Source organism: Microcebus murinus, chromosome 19 (genome assembly GCF_040939455.1).
Source record: "Microcebus murinus isolate Inina chromosome 19, M.murinus_Inina_mat1.0, whole genome shotgun sequence".
Lineage (NCBI taxonomy): Eukaryota > Metazoa > Chordata > Mammalia > Primates > Cheirogaleidae > Microcebus > Microcebus murinus.
The window spans coordinates 25,334,599-25,346,984 of NC_134122.1; the positions used below are offsets into that span (position 1 = coordinate 25,334,599).

General features: G+C 40.1%; 1 protein-coding gene across 5 annotated transcripts in view; it reads right to left on the minus strand.

Moving 5' to 3' along the window:
• Positions 1–11,834, minus strand: part of RNF216 (ring finger protein 216) — a 155,261-nt gene extending 143,427 nt beyond the window's left edge. For 3 of the 5 annotated variants that reach the window (XM_075995269.1, XM_075995267.1, XM_075995270.1), the window contains exon 1: positions 11,661–11,834. The gene's annotated coding sequence lies outside the window, so the exon portion shown is untranslated. Of the gene's footprint in view, positions 1–572; positions 685–11,660 lie in introns of those variants that run through there. The other 2 variants (XM_075995268.1, XM_075995271.1) reach the window with 2 other exon arrangements.
• Between the last annotated feature and the right edge of the window lie 552 nt (positions 11,835–12,386).

Sequence of the window (12,386 nt, forward strand, 5' to 3'; positions counted from 1 at the left end):
AGATTCCTGCATGTTAACTGAAAAAAAAATATTTAGGTAGTTCAAAGGAAAAATGGCACAAAAGATATGAGTTCACAATGGCTGAGTACCTTGAGGAAACCCAAAAGGCCAACAGATAAATGAAAAAGTGTTCAATATTATGGGATGCCAGAGAAATGCAAACTAAAACCAGAAGGAAGTTGGGAAGTTGGCAAGAATGGCAGCAGCATAGTCTTTCAATTTCCCCAAATTCTCACATAAAAACAGATAAAATTCCTGGACAACAAGAATGGCAGCAGCATAGTCTTTCAATTTCCCCAAATTCTCACATAAAAACAGATAAAATTCCTGGACAACAGTTAAAAAAACCCAACTAGGTAAGAAGAAATCTCCCAAAACTGCAAAATATAAGTAGGTAAAGACAAACCATGAAGAGCCACAAGATCTCTGAAATATCAGCATTTGTGCCTCAGAAAGCACAGGATATCATTTGGACCTGAGACGAGGATAAACCCAAAATAACCAACACGTATTCACTGAAAGCACACAGGCCAATCTGAGAAAGCAGCGAACACTAGGAAGGAATTTTGTACAATCCAATAGTGATCCAATTCCCAAGTGCAAGGAGTCCACTATAAGGGCTGAAAGATGTAGTCATCTAGGACCCATGATGTTTTCAAACTGATCAACCAGGGCTCCCTTGCAGGACATGACCCTATAATGAGAAGAAAAAAAAAATGCTGATAATAAAACTAAGTAAGATGGAGACAATAGAGACAAAGGAAAGAGAAGGTAGGAACTGATGAAAATGGAAAATAGAGCTAGGAAATTTCAAAAAACAAGCTGTCATATTTTTGAATGCTGCATCAAGAGGGATCTCTGTGAAGTTAGAAAAAGTTACCATACCTTTTCCTAAAGGTTCCAGAAAACTAATTTCATTAAAAAGGAGCAAGGAGCCTAGGCACCATGGCTCACAGCTGTAATCCCAGCACTCTGGTAGGCTGAGGCAGGAGGATCATCTGAGCCCAGGAGTTGGAGGTTGCAGTGAGCTATGATGACACCACTATACTCTAGCCCTGGTGACAGAGCAAGGCTCTTTCTCAAAAAAAAGAGAGAAAGCAAGAGGATGCAAAACATCCCTACCATGAAAACATGCAAGAAAATCAGATCAAAATGTAACTTTCTATTTAAAAATAAGACACTAAGAAAAAATATAAAACATGAAATAACAACATAAATCAGAATTAGAAAAACCCAAGAAATGGAATGTCACAACTCAGAAAAAGAAACACAAAAGAAAAAATTGTTTCAGGAATGAAGACTAAACTAGAAGGAACTTAAGTAAATCAATACAACACATACTGCTTTAGGAGAACCAGAAGATGACAAGGGATAAAATTCAAAAAAGAAAAATAAAAGATAAAGGGGCAAATATTCAAGACTGACAGAGAAGATCCAACATAACAGAAGATAAGAGCTCTTGAAGAATAAATTAAATGGGAAAAGAACAAATAGTAAAAGTTATTTTTTTTAAAAAAAAGCTCTCCTAAAATAAAGATTTTAAGTTACATTTCAAAAAAGCACAATTCATACCTAAGAAAAATCAACCCAGAATGATAAATACCAAGACATATTCCATTAAAATTACTGGACTTTTCCAAATTATCACTTTTTAAACAAACAAATACTAAAATTACTGGACTTTAAAGGAAAAAACATCTTTTAGGATACCTGGGCTTAGACTTATAAAAGAGAAAAGTAGATTATGACTTGACAGTGATGCTGTATACCATATTGTAAGATATTTAAGACATATACTTTAAAAATAATGTGATTCAGAGATTTTATATCCAGCAAAACTGATTCTAAGAAAAAGGGGACAAACTTACCAATATAGTATAAGAATTTAGTGAATAGTATTCCTACAAAGAATCTAAGGCACTGATAAAACATGGGCTTTGAGAAAACAAAATGAGGGACACTGACATAAAGATTTGTAGTAAACATTAAATACATAATTACTTGCAGAACTAAGATTAAATGAGAGTTAAAAGGAGATAATGTATATTAGCTATATGTTCTGGGAGGGTGAAAAAGGACAATTACAAAAACTACAGGGAGGAAAAGCATATGTAAAATCTTTTGTTTATAGTAATTCCATTGGTTATAACTGTCTTCATTTTGAGACTTTAGTGTAATGAGTTAAAACAAATGAATAGTTACAGGATATTCTATCAATCCCTGCATCCTTCAGAATTAAGATTCTTAGTGCAGCAAAAAAGAACTACACTTACATACACAGCACAGTCAGCACAGGGGGAAAAAAATGATCTACTTATAGCAATGAACATCCATAGCGCCTCAATCATACTCTTCAAGTATTTTTCACCAAAAGAAACGGGGGCTTTTTAGACAAATCCCTAATTCCAAGTCTGGGACAGGAACTATACAGAATGAGCCTGGAACATCTTGTCTCTTGTCATATTAAATACTAAAGCAGCTATGAAAGACCACTTATGAAGACTGGGCCCTGTCAGAACCAGAAAAAAACGCCTGAAGAGGCACCCATTGGACATGGACAATATTCTGAGTTTCAGTAAGGATTATTAATACAGCATGAAATTCTTAAGAAAATGTATAAATGAAAGTTCATAATTTTTTTTTTTAAAAAGGTCATCTTCAGAGGATGATAGGCAGTGGATATACCTTTTTAAAGCAAAGAACCAGGCACTTTCTTACCTTTTCTGAATTAACTCTATTACAGTGTATCTAAGACAAAGAATGGTTTCTTTTTTTTTTTTTTGAGACAGAGTCTCGCTTTCTTGTCCAGGCTAGAGTGAGTGCCGTGGCGTCAGAGCTCACAGCAACCTCAAACTCCTGGGCTCGAGCGATCCTTCTGCCTCAGCCTCCCGAGTAGCTGGGACTACAGGCATGCGCCACCATGCCCGGCTAATTTTTTATATATATATCAGTTGGCCAATTAATTTCTTTCTATTTATAGTAGAGACGGGGTCTCACTCTTGCTCAGGCTGGTTTTGAACTCCTGACCTTGAGCAATCCGCCCGCCTCGGCCTCCCAAGAGCTAGGATTACAGGCGTGAGCCACAGCGCCCGGCCCAAGAATGGTTTCTTTATAAAAGTGTTCTAACATAAATGAAGAAAATGTCAATTAAAATACCATCATTTTTTTCAGCAAAACACATACTTCCATTGGTTGAAAAAAAGAAGTAAAAAATATAAATAATTAAAAAAATACCATTGTTTTGCACCCCTCAATGAATTACTGGATCTAGACACTGTTGCTAACATCATCATTAACATATCATCAGCTGCTGATGCTGCAGACACAAGACACTGAGGAAAGAATACTCCCCACAGTCTCACCAAAAGAAGTGAACCCAAGTATGGTCAACAGAGGCTTGAGGAAAATCTTATTCCTTAGTATTTAATGGGGGAGAAGCAATTAGAAAAAAATGTCCCAAACAACTCTATGAGGGGGACTGATAACTTTTTGAAAAGGCTGACAAATACTTATCTAGACTCTGGGAAACTATAAGTCAAACAGTTCAGGTTCAACAAAAAATAAACTGTAAGGAAAAGAAAGGACTAGAAGAAAAATCTTAGCAGATTTAAAAGACATACAAAAATTTTTTTATGGGTAAGATTAAACTATAGTTAAACTATAGTATCTAGGGATGTAGTCTTGGGTGATAAAACCATCAAGTAACACAAGAAAATGATAAAAGTCAGACTAATGGTTAATTTTAGATGGAGAAAAAGAGCAGTTGCCTTTGTGAAACAGTAGTTAGAGCCCGGCGCGGTGGCTCACGCCTGTAATCCTAGCTCTCTGGGAGGCTGAGGCAGGCAGATTGCTCGAGGTCAGGAGTTCAAAACCAGCCTGAGCAAGAGCGAGACCCTGTCTCTACTATAAATACAAGAAATTAATTGGCCAACTAATATATAGAGAAAAAATTAGCCAGGCATGGTGGTGCATGCCTGTAGTCCCAGCTACTTGGGGAGACTGAGGCAGTAGGATCGCTTGAGCCCAAGAGTTTGAGGTTGCTGTGAGCTAGGCTGACGCCACGGCACTCACTCTAGCCTGGGCAACAAAGCGAGACTCTGTCTCAAAAAAAAAAAAAAAAAAAAAAAAAAAAAGAAAGAAACAGTAGTTAGACGTCAGTAGAACTTTCTAGTATTTCTGTACAGTTTGATTTTTAAACTATTTTCTTACTTTGATGAAAATTAGAGAAAAGCAAATCAATAAATAAGAATAAAATAGGGCCAATTATAATTGCTATGGGGCCCTTTTAGTTCCAAGAGCCCATCTGTGACCTACCCAGTCACTCAACTTTTTTCTTCCTGAGAAAATCTCAATCTTCTTTGCTTTCCTTGGAGAAACAATGTGTTCCAGAGGAAGTTAGCCTCCATACCCTAGCCTCTCATTAAATGGTGTCTACAAACAGCTAATATCAGCATTTTTCCAACTTATAGACTACAAAGTTTTATATAAAGTACATCAAGACCACATTAAAGTTTTACAATAGAACTTTATGGCATCTATAACTTAACAAAGGCATCCCAATTTTTAAAAATTACAAAATCCAAGCCATAGTGTGCATCTCTCACTTAAAATAATGATATTGTTTATAAATAGCATAGCATAAAGGAAAAAGCTCTGGTATCAAATGTGAATTGCATCTAATCAAGTACTGTACTTTTTCTCCAAATAAGATTTTTAAAAAGTATTCTGAACACTAATTCTAACAGCCAAATTTCTTATCTTTTCTTTTACCCCAACTAGCTTCCTTTAATTTTACACTGGAAATCAAAGGGCAATGTGATTCATTTTATACCAAATTTAAGTAGAATGTCAAGTTTCTGGTTATTTCTGGCAGATTACTATAAGTACTTTAAAAAAATTCCTCATGAGTAGCACATCAGTGGCCCCTGTTGGGACAAAAAGAGTCTGATGGAATTTCTACTCTTGACTAGAAGTAGGTCTTTGTAACAGGTCATTTAACTTCCTGACACTCAGTTCCTTAATCTGGGCTTTGGATCAGACAGCCTAGGTTTAAACCTTGGTCTCACCAGTTAGCGAATCAGCGGCACTGGGTAAACTGCTTAATCCCCTGGGCCTAGTTTCCTCATTTATAAAATGAGAATAATATGATTGTTTTAAAATTAATTGAGGCTAGGTGTGGTGGAACAGGTCCGTAGTCCCCTACTACTCCGGAGGCTGAGGCAGGAGGATTTCACCTGTCAAGTCACTGCACTCCAACCTGGGCAAGAACAAGACACCATCTCTACAAAAGAAATGAAATAGCTGAGTGTGGTGACATGCACCTGTAGTCCCAGCTACTCAGGAGGCTGAAGCAGGAGGATTGCCTGAGCCCAGGAGGCAGTGAGCTATGATCATGCAACTGCAGTCCAGCCTAGATGACAGAGAAAGCCTCTGTCTCTAAAAAATAAATCAAATTAAATGTAACAAATTTGAGTTACACATATATAAAGTGTTTACCATAGTGCCTGCACATAGCAAATGTGACATTACAGCTACTATTATTATATGTGAAATGGAAATAGTTATTCTTACCTTGTAAGGCTGTGTTGAAGATTAAATAAAATACTGGACGTCACTTTGTATATGGTAAATGCAATCAAAATAGGAGCTCTGGTATCACAAGTACACAGTAGATACAGAGTTTATTAAGAGTTGATAGTATAGCCAGATTGAGGCAGAGGGAAGAACCTTTATTTTCCCCTTCCAAATTACACTTCACTAGCATGATAACTATTCACAGTAAAACTTTTACTTCCTGCTGTAACAAACTTCACTTTTTCCTCTGGAAGTAGCAAGAAGCTATATATGTCTTATTGTTTGCTTCTTGATCAGAAAGCTTAAAAAAAAGGTTATAAGTGGAGTCTAGAAATAGAAAATGCCACCCAAGAAAATTTCAGTTCTTGTCTCTTCCCTTTACCATAAAAATTATCACAAGTACATTTATGACAATACTCTATAGTCAAATATATTCGTCAATGCTGTGCTCCCCAAGCTCCTGGGCCACAGAGTTCCACTGACTCCCCACCACCCAGGTCTGTGGAAAAACTGTCTCCCATGAAACTTAGGAACTGGGGGGGGGGGGCACACAGCAGGAAGTGAGTGGCAGGCAGGCTGGGCTTCATCTGTGTTTATAGCAGCTCCCCATCCCTCATCACTGCTTGAGTTCTGCCTGCCCCCTACTCCCTACCCTCATCTGTGGAAAAACTGTCTTTCATGAAACTGGTCCCTGGTGCCAAAAAGGTTGGGGATCACTGGGTTAATACTTATAAATTAGAACCAAATATCAGCATGTATTTCATCATCTCATTACTGAGAATCTTATATTTAGTACTCCTATATTGTAAAGTTTTAAGAAAATTAGATGGCAGTTCTATGTTCTCTTTCATCTCTAACTGTCCTAATGATCTTTTTGTCCCTTTCTGTTCCTTGTATGAATCAATATTCAATGAGAAAGAGTTCATATTTCAATTATCTTTTCTCCAAATGCTCTTGATATGTCTTGTTAAGAGCTGTATTTGCAATGCCTAGCACAGCTGCTGAAAAGAGGCTCTAAAAACATCTTCCTATGTCAAAGACTAGAGCTCTTGTTCATCACAGTCATACAACCAGAGTCAGGTAACATGGCCTAAGTAACAAGTTTACTAGGATTTCCTTCAGTTACCAAGTACTGTCAATACAGAAAATTTGGAAAACAAAGTCAGGAAAAAAAAGGACCCATCCATGGTTTTCTCACCCAGTTTTCTGGTTTTCAAAATTGTACCTTCACTTCCTCATGGCCAGAATGCTTGAATCTGTCTCTGACCAATCATTTTCTTCTCACTCCTCTAGTCATGTTGCTTCTCCATTTTTCCTTCCATGTGCTCCTAAAATAATACTGTATGATCCTGGAGTTTTGTAGTGTCCTTGCCCTCCAGAATAATTTCCATAAATATGTAGGCTTGTCACTTTTGCAACAATGATTTGGGTGTAATAAAAGACTTTCAAATTCAATGAGTTAGTCCCTTTGCCTTCCCAAATGGGCAAAGCAGAGCTGGGCTGAAAGAACGTGACACACCTGTAACACCTCTTCCTAGCATGTTTTCTAAGTGTCTATAAATCATTATTGTTTTCCATTCAAGTACTAGTTGCTCATCTTAACCATTCTTTGGATGGCTATCCTTTATAAGCCTGTGCTAATAATCAATATTAAATCAATATAACAAAAATACAGTCAGTTATAAAACCCGTGGATATGGAGGGACAATTGTACTGTCATTTTATATAACAATTTGTGATTTAACAGATTTTTATACTTTTTATATGAGAAGAGTTTGTTATACATCATAAGGAATACAAAAAAAATCCCACATGGACCTTGCTTCAAAGAACTCAGAGTTCCATCAATAAGAGAAAATATGCACAAAATTAAGTCCACTATAAAGTCACTTGTGGAATAAAGAGACTACTCCAGTTGGGGGAAAGCAGACAGGGAAGGCTTAGCAGGGACAGCCATATTCAAGCTAAACTGAGCACCGTGTAAGATCTGGACTTAGCCTTTAAGAAGACAGCAGCTTTTACCCAGGGCTCCCAAAGCCACAGGATAAGAAGTCTAAATACCCTGTGGAAGAGGCTGCATAGAAAGCTCTGATGGTACATGCAGAGGGAAAGAGCTGGCTAAGCCCAGCCTTCAAGCAGTCTCTAACAAGGCACATAAATGAAGACACCATCTTGGAAGTGGATCCTGTAGTACTGGCCACTGCTGCTAAAAGGATATGGACCAAAGATAAATGGCCCAGGCAAGTCCTTCCCAATCTCAACTCAAAACTGTCAACAAATAAAACTGCTGTTATCAAGTCAGCAAGTTCTGGGATGGTTTGGTATACATCAATGGATAACTGAAACAGATCAAATCTTATTTTCTAGCCAGTGGGAAGCAACACAATGAGCTGTTCTTTAGAAAAATTAACCTTGCTGCAATGTGTAGGACAGCCTACAGGAGACATCTGTAGGATGTCTTGGCTTGCCAGGAAACAAGAGCCAGTGAAGTCTGAACTAGAGATAACAGTATGTAGGGGGCAGGGAAAAAAAAAAGCAAGATACTAACTGCAGAGTTAGATCCAATGGGAGTTTTGTATGTAATTGGCCATCAGGGCAAGAGGAAGGAGTCAAAGTTGACTTAGATGTTGAGATCAGGTGACTAGAGGACAGTGATGCTATCAAGGAAGAACAAGGCAGATGAGGAGCTCAGAATAACAAAACACAATGTGTGTTAACTTTAATATGTAGACAAAATGAAACTGAAGTAAAATAACATCCGTAATTACAGATAAATTATGCAAACAATTATTGTAGAGTTTAACACACTGACAGCCACACCAGAAAACATTTTTTTTCCCTTAGGGCCACGGTGTTTTATTATGAAAACAGAATAAAAACTTCAAAAACAACGATTCTAATTTAATAAAAAATTTGTTATTTTTTTAATTGTTTTCTGTCCTTGAGTTTTAGGCAACTTGAAAAATAGTTCTCTAGGCTCCCAAGGTGAAAAGATGTGCGAATTACACATGCTTCACAAGGCCCAAGGGTCAAAACTAGTGTGAGTTAGATACAACTCACATGGCAGTTAATGTGTTAAACAGAGTTTAAAAGAGCTCTAAAAATCCTGTTATCAGTGTCTTTCCACAATAGGAAACTTTTAAACCAAAAATTAAATTCAAAATCTTTAGTGAGTGGGCTAGTTTAACATAAAACATTAAGATTTTCCTCAACTGTCAACTGAAAATTGGTTTGGAAATTAGGACAGATAAGTAGGTACATCCTCATCCTCAAGGGGTAAAAATCTATGTTTTCAGCAATCGTTTTAGAATCACATCTTTTGAGAGCTCAGGACACTCTGCTCCTTTCATCCCAAGTATAGCCTGTAGGCTCCACCCACTGACATATTTTTATTAATATATAGCATTGAGAGTTATTTTTTTAAAACCACAAATCTCACTGTGGTAGAATCAAAATCCTTGCCTACATAGCCTACAAAAACACTGCCATCCTATGGCCCCTGATGACTGACACAGCCTCACCTCATAGCTTACCCCCTTCACCGTCCACCAGTAACAATGCCCCTTCTTCCACTTCAGGCTCTTCCCTGGCTTGATTACTCCTCTTCACTGCCTCTTTGACCAAATTAACTCTACTCATGCTTCAGTTCTTTACTTCCTCAGAGAAAAACCTTTCCTCACTATTTCCTAGATATCCTCCCCACCCACACAGTTTAATCAAACATCCCTCACTTCTTCAAAGAACTTACCACAGTGATAATTTCATGCCTTCAGGAAACTATGTTTAACACATTGACTGCCACACTAGAAAAAAAATTTTTTCCTTGGGGCCATGGTGTTTTATTATGAAAACAGAATAAAAACTTTGAAAACAAAACTATCCTTTCTAATTTAATCAAAAATTGTTATTTGTTTATTGTTCCCTATGTTTTTGATTAAATAGTAACATAAAAACTTGAAAATTAGTAATGTGAAAACTTGAAAATTAGTTCTTAATAGTAAAGTGTTTTTCTTGACTTGTCAGGCTTAAGTGTAATTTAAAGGTAAACACAAATAGAAAAACAAAATTTATTGAGTTCTATTCATTAAATCCACGTTTTTAGAATTAAACTGTCAATTATTAATTGTAACAATAAGAACATCAAGTAAGATTTTTACCAACCAACTGCAGAGTTTTGCCCAAGGAACCACCTATCACATAATATGTATGCTACAGCATGGCAGCTTGCCTGTGCACCATGAGGCTCCCAAGGTAAAGAGACGTGTGAGTTATACATGCTTCATGAGGCACCAGGCTCAAAACTAGCGTGAGTTAAATACAACTCACATGGCAGTTAATGTGTTAATTTTGGTCTCCCCTCTGCTAAAACTTTAGTTCCCAGAAGACAGGTCTTACTTGCTCCCAAAGCCTCAATACAAAGCACACTGCCTGGCACAAAGTAGATGCTCCTGAAGTACTTTCTGAATAAACAGCAATCACAGGTATACCAGGATAATTAGGGCATGAACCCCTGAACTAAACTGAGTTCAAGTTCCAGCTCTGACCTTACAAACTTTGTGACTAGATAGGTTATTCTTCAGCACCTCAGTTTCTTGCCTTTTAAAATAAAGATAATAATGAAGCCAATGTCATTGAGAGGATTAAAAAAGCTAACATATGGAAAATACTTAAAACAGTGTTTGGCACATTAGGATTGTATGTTTTGTTCTATTATTATTAACAATGTAGATATGATGACACTGTCAGGTGTGAAAATTAATTATGTCCCCTGTAAAGACCAAGAATATAGTAAAGCCTAGAATTTAGTAAACACATTAAATAGGAGCTCACATGATAGTTAGCCAACAGGCTCTGACCCATCCTTCTTCATAAACTTTCAGTCTCTGTGACTCATATCTCAACTTTATTAGATTACTCCAAAGGGGCTTCAAGGATTCTCTTTTATTAGCCACTGCTAGCCTTTAAGATAAAAATCTAAATCCTCTAATGAGGTTTACAGGGGTATACAACATCTGGCCCTAGGCTCTCCAGCCATTTCTTCAAATTCACCACCATCCCCTATACTCAAGCACAAGAAATTATGGACATAAAACCTAAAGCAAAGCCAGGCCATTTCTTAGCTGTTTTCTACAACAAGCTTACTAAATTGAGATGTGTCATAAAACCTTCCTGGTCTTCTCCCCCTCCTCTCAGCAGTACTCTCTTTGCGTGATCAAAGTACTCAGGGAAACTGCTAAAAAAGGGCCCTTATCACAATGTAGGAGTGATTAACAGGCCCCCAGGTGATTTATATCGGAATCCCAGCACCTAGAACAGTAACTGGCACATCACAGGCTCTCTGAGGTTGGTTACAAGTTGCCCCAAGCTTCAGATCATCGTTCAATACGGTATGAGGGCCACCTCGCAAGAGCGCGCATCGGCCTTGTTCCCCGCCCAACGCCCAGGCATATGCGAGGCGCTGTAGGAACGTGGCGTGGACTAGCACGATCCGCGCTGCAGAAGGGTTTTGACACACTTGCTGTGTCCTCACGAGTGGTGGGTGATAGTCGCCAACTTTCACGGAAAGACACTCCTCCAGAACTGAGTGGGGAAGGTTAGAAACGACTAGCCGTCACCCGCTTGGAGCTGGAGTTCAGAATCACACAGTCGATCTCCCTCCGCTTCTCCAGGCCGCGGTCAGGGGCACGGACACCGCCACCCGCGGCGGCTTGGGGCCCAGATGAAGGAAATAAAGGGGCCACCAAAGAAAGCTCGGTATTTCGGGGCTGTAGCCCCCAGCAGCAGGCCGAGGGACGGCCCACGAAACTTCCCGAAGTGGAGGGAGCGATGGGAAAGGGACGCCCGGGCGCCCAGCGCCTTTGTCGCTCCTGCCTCACCGCTGGCCCCCGCTTCACGGGGCTCAGAGGAGCCCATCCAGGCCCCAGGGACGCCCGGGCCTCGGCTCGCGACCCCCGGCTCGGCGGCCCTCGCCCCTGCCCTCGTCCCCACCCCCACCTCGGAGCTTAATGGAGGCGCACTGAGGAGAGGCCACCTTGCTTCCCAGGGCCTGCCGCGGAGGCCAGGAGCGCCCCGCAGCCGACACTTACTCGCCACTCAATTCGCCGGCTGGCGAGGCGGGCTCTGAAGCCTCCGCCGCCGCGGCGTTTAGTCGCCAGGAGCGGCCGCCGACAGCTCAGTCGCAGTCGCCGAGGCCGCAGCTGCACTCCTTCCGGCCCTGCCGCGGCGTCACCTCGCGCCTGCGCACAGCGCCCCCTCCCGACTAATGACAGGAAGAACCATAGAGGCACGCCGGGCGCTGGGGAGGAGGGGACTGGGGAGGGAGACCATAGAGAAGGCCGCCTAGCTGCTCTTGCATCCGGGCTCACAGAGTCCGGGCCTGCAGAGTCTTGACTCCCCCATTAGGCGGGAGGACGAAAGGAACTGAGTCTTGCCTCGACCCACAAGGCATCTCTATCTCCCTCCACGTGAAAAGTGTGTGAGGACAGGTGGGCATGGAAATCTGCTGGATAGCCACTTGTTTGCCCTCAGTGCATTTGGCAAGTCATTCATTCATTCATTCGTCAAATATGTTCTGAGAGCTTCCTGTATGCAGGCGCTGTCCGGGGAATTGTGTATGCAACAGTAAGGTGGGTCCCTGATCTCGCGAAGCTTCTGTTTCAGTTGGCAAGTCAGTAACTAAAATACAGGCTTAAGCAGGGTGCGTTCAGTTAAAAATGCAACCAGGAAGAAATAAAGCAGGAAAAGGGATAGAGCATGTGGTCAGGGGAGGCGGCTCCTGAAGATCAGATGTTTGGGCAGGAAGCTGAAAGAGG